The following is a 14,222-nucleotide window of genomic DNA, read 5'->3' as shown; positions in this document are numbered from 1 at the left end:
TTCTGCTAGAGACAATTCATCAGAGACTGCACACAGGGGTGGCTCTCACGAATCCAAGCCTTGCTGAGGGGTTGGTGCGATGCAAGCTTACCTTGCAGACTCAGAGCACTCAATCTGTGCTAAGGCCTGCTGCTGTGAGACTCTTGATGATGTTGGCAGAAAGAGACGAGATGCAGAACATCTGCTTCGAGGATGATGTCTGCAACGGTCAAGGTTCACTCTCTCGCTGGATGCTTTATGCATCAATGTAATGAAATTATCTTAATGAAATGAATCATTCCCCCTAAACTCATTTTTAATCTAACTTAACTATATTAAACTAAGTACATTACAAAAATAAGAAAACTTAGCGTTCGGTAGTGGCTTGGTGAATATATCTGCTTCTTGCTGGTCAGTAGAGACGTAAATCATTTGAATCTCCTTCTTTAGCACCTGTTCTCGTATAAAATGATGTCGCACATCAATGTGCTTTGTCCTTGAGTGATTGAAATTGCACTAGTGTTGTCGCAAAAGATAGGAGCTTCACTGGACTGTATTCCATAGTCTCGAAGCTGTTGTTGTACCCATAGTATTTGAGCACAGCAACTGCCAGCTGCTAGGTATTCTGCTTCAGCGGTAGAGGTGGCAATTGATGTTTGCTTCTTACTGAACCATGAAATAATTCTATCTTCCAGAAATTGACACGATCCACTAGTACTTTTTCTATCAATCTTGCATCCTGCATAATCTGCATCTCAACTGGTGCTCCTGCCTCGTCTTTATCAAGTTTTATGGAAACACTCATAGGAGTGGAGATAGCAGAGCAATTATCCATACCTAACTTTTTGATACTTAGCCTGGTTTATGAAGATGTCATTCTCAAGCTGTTTCACTTGAAGCCCGAGAAAGAAATTTAATTCTCTCATCATGCTCATCTCAAATTGTTCCTGCATTAACTTAGAGAACTTCTCGCATAAACGAGGATTAGTTGATACAAATATGATATCATCTACATAGATTTGAACAAGTAAAATATGATCACCTTTAGTAAATTTAAAAAGCGTTTTATCGACCGTTCCTTTTACAAAATTGTGATCTAATAAGAATTGCGATAAGGTGTCATACCAGCTCTTGGTACTTGTTTTAAGTCATAAAGTGCCTTATCAAGTTTAAAGACATGATTAGGAATTGAGGAGTTGATAAAACCTGGTGGTTGCTCAACATACACTTCTTCTTGAAGTAGCCCATTGAGAAAAGCTGACATGACATCCATTTGATAAACTTTAAAGTTTTTGTAAGCAGCATATGCAAGAAATATTCTGATGGCTTCAAGCCTTGCTATTGGAGCGAATGATTCGTCAAAGTCAATACCCTCCTCTTGTCTAAATCCTTGATCAACCAGTCTGGCTTTGTTTCTAATCAACTGTTTCATCCTCATTCAAATTTGTTACGAAACACCCATCTGGTGCCTATGATGTTTTGATTTTCCGGTCGACGAACTGGATTCCAAACTTTTTTTCTAGTGAACTGATTTAGTTCCTCCTGCATTGCTTCAATCCAGCTAGCATCTTGTAAGGCTTCATCTATGTGCTTAGTGTAGTACCTAAAATCCAATCTACTAAATCGCATGGGTTAAATTTAATAAATATTAGGATTGTTATTTTTAGATTTATTTGATTTAGATTATTTATGTGAATTATGTGTTAATAAAATATTTTTATTATGTATTCAATGAATTTTATTTTACTGACTATTTAATTAATGTTTTTAATTGTTTAAGTTTATTTGTCTAAATGATTTTATTGTGCAACTTATTTGTTTTTAATATTTTAAAGGTTTAAGTTTGCTTATTTAAATGATTTTAATTTTTTAGTTTATTCTTTTAAATAATTTTAATTGTTTAGCTTATTTGTTTAAATATTTTCGAGTGTCCAATTTATTTATTTTAAATAGCCTAAGTTTAGCGGTTAGTTATTTTAAATTATTTTAAGTTATTTTAAATGTCTAGCTTATTTATTTAAATCTTTTTTAATTGTCCAAATCATTTTAAAGGTTTTTATTTCCGCTTGTGTGTTTATTTAAATTACTTTTAAACGTTTGTCTAGTTTGTTTAAATTATTTTAATCGCTCTACTTGTTATTTAAATATTTTACTCATCGTCGTGACATCAGAATATTTTAAGTGTTTAATTCTTGGATTTTCATGCCTGAATCTAGGGGTGGAAAATTTTATATAAATCCCGACCGTCCCAATTCCCAACCCGATCTCGTCCCGAAATTTTCCCAACCCGAAATTTTTCCGACCCGATTAATTTCAGGATCGGGATCGGGATAGGCCACTCTTCCCGACGGGATTCCCGACCCGACCCGAATATAATAATAATAATATTTTTTAATTAAAAAAATAATTTTATTTTAAAATTTTTTGTTTTAATATTAATGTTTTTATAATTATATACCATATAATTTTTTTTATATTTATCTTTTTTAATATTAACATTGAGTTATAAATTTTTATTTTGTTTTTTTATTATTATGAATATTTATATTTTTTTATTAATTAAGTAGTTGTTTTAGTTTATTTGTAATGTACTAAAAAAATGTTTTAGTATTTTAATGATTATATATAAAGAAATTTTAATTTATTTGTAATGTATTAAAAAATTGTTTGATTTTTTCATAATTTTTTTAAAAAAAAAATATTTTCATAGAATTTTTTTTTAAAAAAAAATATTATTCGGGATTACCCTCTTCCGACCCGACGGGATCCCGAACATTCGGGTCCCGACACTTTTCGGGCGCGAGATCGGGAGAAAAAAAAATCTCAATTCATATCGGGACGGGAATCGGGTAAGGGGGTTACGGGACGGGTCCCGACCCGATTCCACCCCTACCTGAATCAGTCTTTAATATTTATGATTTTAATTATTTTAATTTTTTTGTGTTAATTGGCTAAATATTATATTTTTCCCGCGCATTAGAATATATTATTTTTAAATTTTGCGAAAATTAGCATTTTTATTTTCGGACTAGTAAAATCAAATTTAATATTTTAAATTAGGATTTTAAAGCTTGTATTTTTTTTTAGTGCATTTTAATTCATAGTCCTAAGTTGCTATTTTGTGAGTAGCACTTTTAATAAAGTGTAGCACTTCTATACCTATATATACCTTCACACTCAAACATTATCCCCAACTTAAATGATTTAACCCTAGCCTCCCAACACTTACATACACTCATCCACGCCTAACACACACACACACCTCACGACTTGCCATCTTCATGCTTGAGAATGAATCGGATTTCTTCTCCTTCGAGCTTCGACTGCCGCCAGAAGATTTCCATCTCCGGCGGAGCTCCTCAACGGCGAACTGATGGAGCTGGGTCATCATTTTTTTTTGCAGCTCCGCTACAGCACATTGCAGCTCATTGTTTTGGCTTCAGCTCAACCGAGCACTTGTTCTTTTGATTTCTTAACTAAGGCAAGGATAATGGGTTTCTTCCTTCATCAAGTGGATTATTATGCATCATGTTTGAAACTATGTGCTCGCATATCATGTTTTATTCAAGAATTTTAGTGCCCTGTTTTTGGAAGTCTTCTGTAGCTCTTGCATAAAATGGGATCGGTTCTTTGCTGTTATGGTTTGTAGAATGTGTTGTGCATTCGATTGTTGTTGTCTAAAGGGTCATGTGATGTTCGAAATTCCAGAAATCTTCTACCATATGGTTGAGCATTCTTTCCAGATTTCTTCACGCTTGATGTTCGAACTTTCCAGCTTTTACTTCATGCTTGGTGTTCGAAATTTGCAGAAGTTTTCCTTAGCTTGTTTGCTCGAAAATTTCAGATTTACTTTCATTGGTTTGTTCGAAATTTCAGATTTATTTCCATGCCTTGTTGGTTTGAAATTTCCAATCTATTTCTCTAGCATGTTGGTTGAGCATTTCCAGATTTTTCCTTGGCATGATGTTCGAAATTTTCAGAGTTGTATCATAAGCATGAGTTCGAAATTTCTAGATGTAGTAACCCAGAACCATTTTAAGATAATAATATGTTAAACATGATTAAGGGTTAGTAATTAACCAATACCGGGGTTTAATCAAAATTCGGAATCAAGAATTGAACTTTCAATATTTTAGTCAGTTCGGACGATCTGAAGAGGACTTCGGACGGCCCGAACTCAATCACCGGGGGCTCCGAAGGTGAGCTTGTTGACTTCGGAGTTAAGTCACGTTCGGACGATCCGAACTAAGGATCGAACGGCCCGAACTTATCCTATGCCAAGCATGCAGGATTACTCAGCCATGGATTTTGACAAGTGTCGGATTTAGGACACTTCGGACGACCCAAAGTGATGATCGGACGGTCCGAACTCGACATCGCATGCAGGCAGTGAGTTGGATCGGACGATCCGAACCCCAGTTCGGAGGGCTCGAACTCGTCCGGAAATTTTCCTATAAATAGGGCTCATTCGATTTCATTTTGAATACAAATTCCGAGTTTACTTCTTCGATCAGTTATATAGTGTGAGTTATACACTTGAGGGCCCTATCGGTAATAGTGAGATTCTGTAATAACAAAGAAGTTGTTATAGTCATCCAGAGTCAGCTACTTCAAAGGGCTTACTACGGACGAAGGTATGGTCCGGGAATCTATTTAATTTTGGGAGTACTTATTAGCTTAGTTAAGGCTTATAGAACTTGTGTAGTGATACGATGAACTTTTGAATATAGGCTTGGAACCTAGGATCCTACTTTACTTGAACTAGCCTAGAGGTACGTACACATTGACTGAGATTGTCAGCGAGTATGCATGTTTATATGTTGCATTTATTTGGCATTATTATATGACATGATATATGATTTATCATTTTCTATATTCATATGTCATGTGCATATACACGTTGAGCCTATACCTTGTTATACCTGATTATAGAGCCGCTCAGCTCTATACTCGATAGTCTGTCACTGAGAGTACCGCGACGGCGGGGACATGTATGTCTGACTACTCTGGTGTACTAGATGAGTGTGGTTGCACCCAGAGGACGATCCGTGCGGTGGCAGCATTCATGTGGTGCCGGTACTGAGCATGACTTTTCAGATGACCTTTTACCAGTCATCATGTTGCATGCATTATATACATATGTTTACTCATGTCTATGTAATGGGCGTTAGCGCTCACGTCCTAGTTTTTATCTTGGACACCCTATTCCATGGGGCAGGTCGCAGGATGGACGGAGCCGGTAGTTCGAGGCAGGACTAGGGAGCCGAAGCTTTTCAGGGGATTTTATACATCAGGATTTGTTTAGTTGTATACATGTTTTAGACAATTTATTTTAAGCTTTTCGATTTGGTTGTATCACTATAGTATTAATCCTGGTTATGTTTAACTAAGCTGATATGTAAATTATGGGTTATGTTTCCACACGTTTTTACTCTGTTAAGCATTTTGCTTTATTAAGTTTAATGCATGCTATTAGTTGCCAGTTAGTAGGTGATACCATGCATGGTCACTACATTTTTGGTATCAGAGCATGCATAGATTTTGGGATTAGTACTTGGGATTTAGTTTAGTCTTGAGTAATTATTGCGCATTTGGGATTTTAATGTGCAATTCTTTTCAGGATATGGCCGACGAAAAACACGGTAGTGTTGGCCAGGGTGGTGGTCATCATCATCGTCATCATCGCCATCATGATGATCGATATCGTCCTCATGAGGGTAGACGTCGCTATACTATCAATAAGTTTATGCAATTAGGACCGAAACCCTTGGTGGGAGGCGAGAATCCTGAACAAGCAAGAGGTTGGATGTCTAAACTCGAGAGTAATTTTCGAGCTTTCGAGTGAACTGAGGAGCAGAAATTGGAAGTTCTAGAATTTGTTCTAGAGGATCGAGCACGCTTATGGTGGGATGCTAAGGCTACTCAGGCTCGCACGGAGCGAGGACAGGTGACTTGGGGGGATTTCTGTCAGCAGTTTCAGAAACTGTATTTTCCTCCAGCTGTTCGCCAGGCACGATCTATGGAGTTACTGACTCTGAGGCAAGGATCAATGACTATTGATCAATATCAGCAACAATTTCTTGATCTGATACTTTTTAGTCCTCATATCAATGACAGTGATGCGTCCAAGTATGATATCTTTCTGCAAGGATTGAATCAAGATATCTATTCACAAGTTGTCGTCTGTGATGATCCGACATCTTATGAGACTTTGGTGAACCATTGCCGTCAAGTGGAGAACAGCAACAGGCGGGCACAGTTGATGATTCCAGGACAGCCTAGTGGATCTCTTGGGCCTAGGGCTCAATCTGTTGTGAAATCTAGACCTATGTCTTCTTCTACTACTACTCTGTCTGGTTCTCGTGGCTCACGAGGTATATTCCGTTTTGGAAAGAAGAAGAAGAAGAAGAAGGAGGAGGAGTTTTGCAGCCACTGTGGTGGGAAGCATCCTGCAGCTTCGTGTCGGAAGGCTACTGGTGCTTGTTATATTTGTGGTGAGCAGGGACATCTGCGGAGAGATTGTCCTCAGTGTATGGGTTCTACTAGTCGATCGGGATCACAGATTGGATCTCAGGCTTCTACTTTCCACGTCAGCAGCCAGCACCACAGAGTTCTTCTGATTACCGTCCACAGACTCCAGGGCAGGTGTTTGCTCTATCTCAGGAGCAGGCTACTGAGGGAAGCGATCGCATGTTGGCAGGTACCTTTTTGTTATGTGGTATTCCTGCACTTGTCTTAATTGATACTGGAGCATCGCATTCCTTTATTTCTAGTCACTTCGTTAAGAGACATAGATTACCATATGTATCATTAGATTTGGATTTAGTTGTATCTACTCCGCTGGAGCAGGAGGTAGTAACTAAGCGTCTAGTGATGGGTTGCCTTCTAGAGTTTGAAGGTCATGTGTTATCGGCTAATTTAAAGATCTTAGCGATGACAGATTTTGACTGTATTTTGGGAATAGATATGCTGACTTTGTATCACGCTACTGTGGATTTTTATCAGCGGCTGGTACAGTTTCATCCTGTTGAGGGTGATGGCTGGTACTTTTATAGTGAGGGTGCGTGACCTCCGATGCCATTTGTTTCGGCTCTGAAGGCAGGTCATGTCTTAGAGTCAGGTGGGGAGGGCTACCTCATTTATGCAGTTGATATGTTCACGATTAGTCCGGGTATTGATCAGTTACCGGTTGTCAGCGAGTTTCCTGATGTATTCCCTGATGAGATTCCTGGTTTTCCTCCGATTCAAGAGGTTGAATTTGGTATTGATCTAGTACCAAGAACTACGCCTATATCCCGAGCACCTTATCGTCTGGCGCCGTCAGAGATGAGGGAATTGAAACAACAGTTACAGGATCTGCTTGATAAGAGATATATTCGTTCAAGTGTTTCTCCGTGGGGAGCACCTGTTTTGTTTGTCAAGAAGAAGGATGGATCGATGCGATTATGTATTGATTACAGGCAGTTGAATCGTGTCACCATCAAGAATAAGTATCATTTGCCACGAATTGATGATCTGTTTGATCAATTACAGGGTAATTCTGTCTACTCGAAGATAGATCTGAGATTGGGATACCACCAGATGCGGGTACGAGACTTAGATATTTCTACGACTGCTTTCAGGACCAGATACGGGCATTATGAATTTTTGGTGATGCCATTCGGTTTGACGAATGCACCGGCATTCTTTATGAATCTAATGAATCGGGTATTTCGAGAATATCTGGATATATTTGTCATCGTCTTCATTGATGATATTCTTGTTTATTCTCATGACAAGAATGAGCATGCACAGCATTTGAGATTGTTTTGCAGACGTTACGAGATAAGCAGTTGTATGCAAAATTGAGCAAGTGTGAATTCTGGCTTGATCGGGTAGTGTTTCTCGGTCATGTGATTTCTAGTGAAGGAATATCTGTTGATCCAAGTAAGATAGAGGCAGTGCTGAACTGGTCTCGTCCGACGACGGTTGCTGAGATTCATAGTTTCTTGGGTCTAGCTGGTTATTACCGTCGGTTCATCGAGAATTTTGCACAGTTGGACAGGCCTTTGACACAGCTTACACGGAAAGATGTTACCTTCATTTGGTCCTCGGATTGTGAGGAGTCATTTCACGAGCTGCATAGACGTACTGCACCTGTGTTAGCTCTACCTTCTAGATCGGGAGGTTATGTTTTTTATACTGATGCCTCTGGTCAGGGGTTAGGATGTGTTCTGAAACAGCATGGACATATGATTGCCTATGCTTCTCGACAGTTGAAGACGCATGAGAATAATTATCCAGTACATGATCTTGAGTTAGCCGCCATTGTATTTGCGCTCAAGATCTAGAGGCATTATCTTTATGGAGAGAAATTTGAGATATTCACGGATCACAAGAGTTTGAAGTATTTATTCACTCAGGCGGAGTTTAATATGCGACAGAGATGCTGGATGGGTCTTTTGAAGGATTATGATTGTGAAATCAAATACCATCCAGGTTATGCTAATCTTACTGCTGATGCCTTGAGTCGGCAGGTGAGACTTTCTGCACTTCAGACTAGTGAAATATCTCATATGATTCAAGAGTTCTGTTCATTGAGTTTTACGCTCAAGCACAAGAAAGGGAGGAATGGGATTCGATTGTATACTATTCTATCTGAGCCAGCATTGTATTCTCGGATCAGAGATGCTCAGATATCTGATGTTAAGACTCAACGTTTGGCACGTCTAGCCAATGGAGTTAATACATCTGGATTCCATTATCAGGCAGATGGTTTATTATGCTTATCGAATCGAGTGGTTGTACCTGATGTTGCGGAGCTCAGGAATGATATTCTTTCTCAAGCTCACAGAAGTCGATTGTCAGTTCATCCTGGAAGTATGAAAATGTATAAGGACTTGCGAACTAGATTTTGATGGAAATGGATGAAGCAAAGTGTGTATCAGTTTATTTCGAGATGTTTGGTTTGTCAACAGTTCAAGGCTGAATACCGACGAACAGGTGAATTACTGCAGAATCTTGAGATTCCCGAATGGAAGTGGGAGCATGTGACTATGGATTTTGTCACCCACTTGCCTATGACTTCACGTCAGTGTGATGCTATGTGGGTCGTTGTTGACCGTTTGACGAAATCAGCTCATTTCATTCCCTACAACCGGGAGTATTCTTATGATCGCATGGCATGCCTATACATCCAGGAGATAGTGCGATTACATGGGATCCAGTGAGCATAGTTAGTGATAGAGAACCGCGATTTACCTCACGTTTCTGGGATAGTTTTCAACAAGCATTGGGTACCACTCTGAGTTTGAGCACTGCATATCATCCGGAGACTGATGGGCAGTCCGAGCACACTATTCGTACGCTGGAGGATATGTTACGTTCTTCTGTCATGGACTTTGGCTTATCTTGGCAGGATCAATTATCTTTGATCGAATTTTCCTACAATAACAGTTATCATCGGAGTATTGATATGACACCTTTTGAGGCATTGTATGGTCGACGGTGTTGTACTCCGTTATTCTAGGATGAAGTTGGGGAACGTCAAGTTGAGGGTCCTGAGTTGGTGCAGAAGATTGTAGACAAGGTAGATTTGATCAAACGAAGGATCAAAGCTGCTCAAGATCGACAAGCCAGTTATGCGAATATTCACCGTAGGCCATTGCAGTTCGAGCCTGGTGAATATGTTTTTTTGCGAGTATCGCCTTTTAGGAAGGTGATGAGATTCGGTGTGAAAGGCAAATTGTCACCTCGTTACATTGGGCCTTTCCAGATACTGGAGAAGATCGGAGATGTTGAAAGAGTGGGTGCCCGGTGAGCCAACTTGTGGCTAAGGGCTTTGATGACTCTTTGTATAAACAATCTTTTGTTTAATATAATTTACACTTTTATTAATGGCAATGACTTTATCTTTCTTCATATTGTTATATTGTGATATACTATTGTTGTTTTGATAAAGACCTTGAATATACTATAGTGTATGTAAGATGTGGTAGAACATGGGGATGTCTATCATGAAACACATCTTATAGTCACTGTATATTCTAAACTGTTCCTAGTCGATTGAGCCGTCCGATAATAAGGATAAGGATCGCTCGAGTTTGAGACTAGCATTTGTGATGCAGAGTACCACGTTTCATTGGTAAGGAACATAGAGATGTTCAAAGCATGCAAATGGATATTCATATGATGAATGATCGAACTACCCTATCCAGACTTTCCAAGTGGTTATCACTTATCGAGTGGATAAAGTCCGCGATTTTGGTTGTACACCATTAGTCCTTACTACTTGAAACATCATTGAGACTCTATATGCTAGTACTGTGCTTTGACTCGTTTACCGACTCTATTGGGGTCATCAGGTGTCGGGATTGGGTACAGTTACAACACATATAGGAGTCGATGCTTTGTTGTCAAGGATTCACCACATACTTGCGAGTGTGGATATCCTATGCGATCTGAGGAGATATTAGTGTGACGAATCTCTGGCCAGAGTACATGATGTGTTTTAAGAAATGGTTTCTTAGTAACACATGCGATGTCACTATTTGATCTTCAAGATGTATTGCATAGTTATCGAATCTCGAGCGACTCTCGATATACCAATGGTTGTTGATTCGATCGGGATATAGTGGATGAAGGGACCGTACTGTACGCTAACCAAAATCTATTGGTTCTTTCAGGCACTATCAGTGATACCTAGGGAATCATGGGGCGATGTTGCTAGGCGCTCATACCATGATTCGATGGGCAAGTCGGAAATTGTTGTTCCGAGTCACAAGGAGTTGTGAGCCCACGGCTAGCTGTATCCCTGAACCATTGAGGGTCAAACAGAGTAATGGATTTTTAATCCCCGTTGAGATAGTTAAATTTAAAGAGTTAAATTTAATGAACAAAGAAGTTGGACTTCTTAATTAAGAGTAGAGGAGTGAGATTTCCTAAAATGACATAGGGATGGGCATTTTTGGAAACCACTGAATTCGGATTCAGAAAAATTTATCTTAACTTTAAAAGGTGCAGAAATGGTTTCTGTGCACATTGGTGAAATTGGTTTATCAATCGGAGTCACGATGAATTTTATATTAATTTCTGAACATGCGTGCTTTGCTTGTCGGGCTTGAACTTATGACTAATGGGCCCTAAACTGTTAGCGGCCTACATTATAAATAAGTTATTGCAGTACAGAAATTACACACAACAGGTCACAATTTTCGAAAACCTAGTTATTTTCTCTCTAAAGTGGCCGCCCCCCTTCCCTCTCTACTCGGGAAAATCCAGCCTGTGAATTTTGAATTACAGTCTGGTTTAACGGATCAAATTCGTTAATTCTCTTCGTAGAAACTTCTGATAGATTTTCTAGTGCAATCTATCAGAGGGATTAATTATCCGTTCGTGGACCTGATTGAAGAACAGTTCGTCCATCAGTTCCAGGGATATACAACAAGAGCAGAGCAATCTGTTGGTGTCCAAAATCTCGATTCGAGATTGGAGGTAAAAATTTATAATCGTTATTTAATTTTTACACACACAATTTAATCGTAAGGTTGATACCCATTATGGAATTGTTCCATATAAAATTTTTAAACTTCCGCTGCACCGGGTATCAATCCTGATTGATCTGATAGCCGCGTTCTCCAACAGATGTTGCATATCGTTTGGCGTTACCGCCATATCTTTCCAGTATACATGATTTTTTTCATGTGTCGTTACTTCGACAGTACATAGCTGATGAATCACAAATTATCCAGTCTACTGATGTTCAGCTAGAGTCAGATCTGTCGTATTCGAACGACCACTCCGTATCCTAGACAGGAAGGAGAAAGTGCTTCGAAACAAGACTATACCACTTGTGATGTTACAGTGGCAGGGTCGAGGCATTGAAGAAGCAACTTGGGAAACAGAGAGCCGTAAGCGAGCGAAATATCCTGAGTTGTTTGCTTTGTACTTTTGATTACCATTAAAGATGTAATTATAGTTGTTGTAATAAAACATGGTTAGATGCATGATTAAGGGTTAGTAATTAACCAATTCCGGGGCTTAATCAGACTTTAGAATCAAGAATTGAACTTTCAATATTTTAGTCAGTTCGGACGATCCGAAGAGGACTTCGGACGGCCCGAACTCAATCACCGAGGGCTCCAAAGGTGAGCTTGTTGACTTCGGAGTTAAGTCACGTTCGGACAATCCGAACTAAGGATCGGACGGCCCGAACTTCTCCTATTCCATGCAGACAGGATTACTCAGCCATGGATTTTGACAAGTGTCGGATTTAGGACACTTCGGACGACCCAAAGTGACGATCGGACGGTCCGAACTCGATGTCGCATGCAGGCAGTGAGTTGGATCGGACGATCCAAACCCCAGTTCGGAGGGCCCAAACTCGTCCGGAAATTTTCCTATAAATAGGGCTCATTCAATTTCATTTTGAATACGAATTCCGAGTTTCCTTCTTCGATCAGTTATATAGTGTGAGTTATACACTTGAGGGCCCTATCGGTAATAGTGAGATTCTGGAATAACAAAGAAGTTGTTATAGTCATCCAGAGTCAGCGACTTCAAAGGGCTTACTACGGACGAAGGTATGGTCCGGGAATCTATTTAAGTTTTGGGAGTACTTATTAGCTTAGTTAAGGCTTATAGAACTTGTGTAGTGATACGATGAACTTTTGAATATAGGCTTGGAACCTAGGATCCTACTTTACTTGAACTAGCCTAGAGGTACGTACACATTGACTGAGATTGTCAGCGAGTATACATGTTTATATGTTGCATTTATTTGGCATTATTATATGACATGATATATGATATACCGCTTTCTATATTCATATGTCATGTGCATATACACGTTGAGCCTATACCTTGTTATACCTGATTATAGAGCCGCTCAGCTCTATACTCGATAGTCTGTCACTGAGAGTACCGCAATGGCGGGGACATGTATGTATGACTACTCTGGTGTATTAGACGAGTGTGGTTGCACCCAGAGGACGATCCGTGCGGTGGCAGCACTCATGTGGCGCCGGTACTGAGCATGACTTTTCAGATGACCTTTTACCAGTCATCATGTTGCATGCATTATATACATATGTTTACTCATGTCTATGTACTGGGCGTTAGCGCTCACGTCCTAATTGTTATCTTGGACACCCTATTCCACGGGGCAGGTCGCAGGATGGACGGAGCCGGTAGTTCCAGGAAGGACTAGGGAGCCGGAGCTTTTCAGGGGATTTTATACAGCAGGATTTGTTTAGTTGTATACATGTTTTAGACAATTTATTTTAAGCTTTTCGATTTGGTTGTATCACTACAGTATTAAGCCTGGATATGTTTTACTAAGCTGATATGTAAATTATGGGTTATGTTTCCGCACGTTTTTACTCTGTTTAGCATTTTGCTTTATTAAGTTTAATGCATCCTATTAGTTGCCAGTTAGTAGGTGATACCATGCAGGGTCACTACACCAGATTTTTGCCTTCATGTTATGAGTTCGAATTTTTAGATTTTAGTTGGCTTATGGTTCGATTTAAATTTCTAGATTTTTATACATGTTTTGGTTCGAACACTTGATGTTTGTTGTGTTAATTTGGATGGTGATTTAGAGCTACCATGGATGATATGTAGTTCACATGGTAGTGTTAGGATGGGTTGAAGTTAGATTGTGAATTGGTTTGGAGGAACTTCGAATTTTTCAGATTTTTGGGGATTGGTTTGGTTGCCTTGTTGAGCTGAGTTTGAGCTGGTTTATGGGAGTTTCTAAGGGGTTAAGATGAGCTTAAATGTTGGTCTTTAACCTAGACTAGTGACTTGGAAGATTGGAAGATTTATGGCCAAGTTTTGGTTGAGTTTGAAAGTGAAACATGTGCAGAATTTTAAGAGTTTTGGTAAGGGCTCGGGTCTGGAAATGTATATCTAAGGCGAGGTTAAAATCAAAATTTTGATAAGGGCTCGGGTCTGGAACTTGTACTAGATGTTGGGAATGTTGGTTCAAGCGGGAATTAATTCGGTTAAGTCTTGGTCGAGTTCTATATTTTTAATTTATTAGGTGCAGAATTTTTGAAGCCAAAGGGCCTGCTGCCCGGAATTTGACTTTTCATAAAATGATCGCTTAGGAAATAAAACCCGAGGATGATTTTCTGGCTTAGTTCTAAGTGTCATGGAGTCATGGTTTCAAGTGGAATCCTTTTTTTATTAAGAATCGAGCAAGTTATATATTTTACGGGCGAACTGCTCCAATTTTTCTTAAGCGCTACATTATGGTTTAG

The sequence above is a fragment of the Henckelia pumila genome, chromosome 3, assembly GCF_033568475.1.
Source record: "Henckelia pumila isolate YLH828 chromosome 3, ASM3356847v2, whole genome shotgun sequence".
Lineage (NCBI taxonomy): Eukaryota > Viridiplantae > Streptophyta > Magnoliopsida > Lamiales > Gesneriaceae > Henckelia > Henckelia pumila.
Note: the sequence above shows the minus strand (reverse complement) of the source record.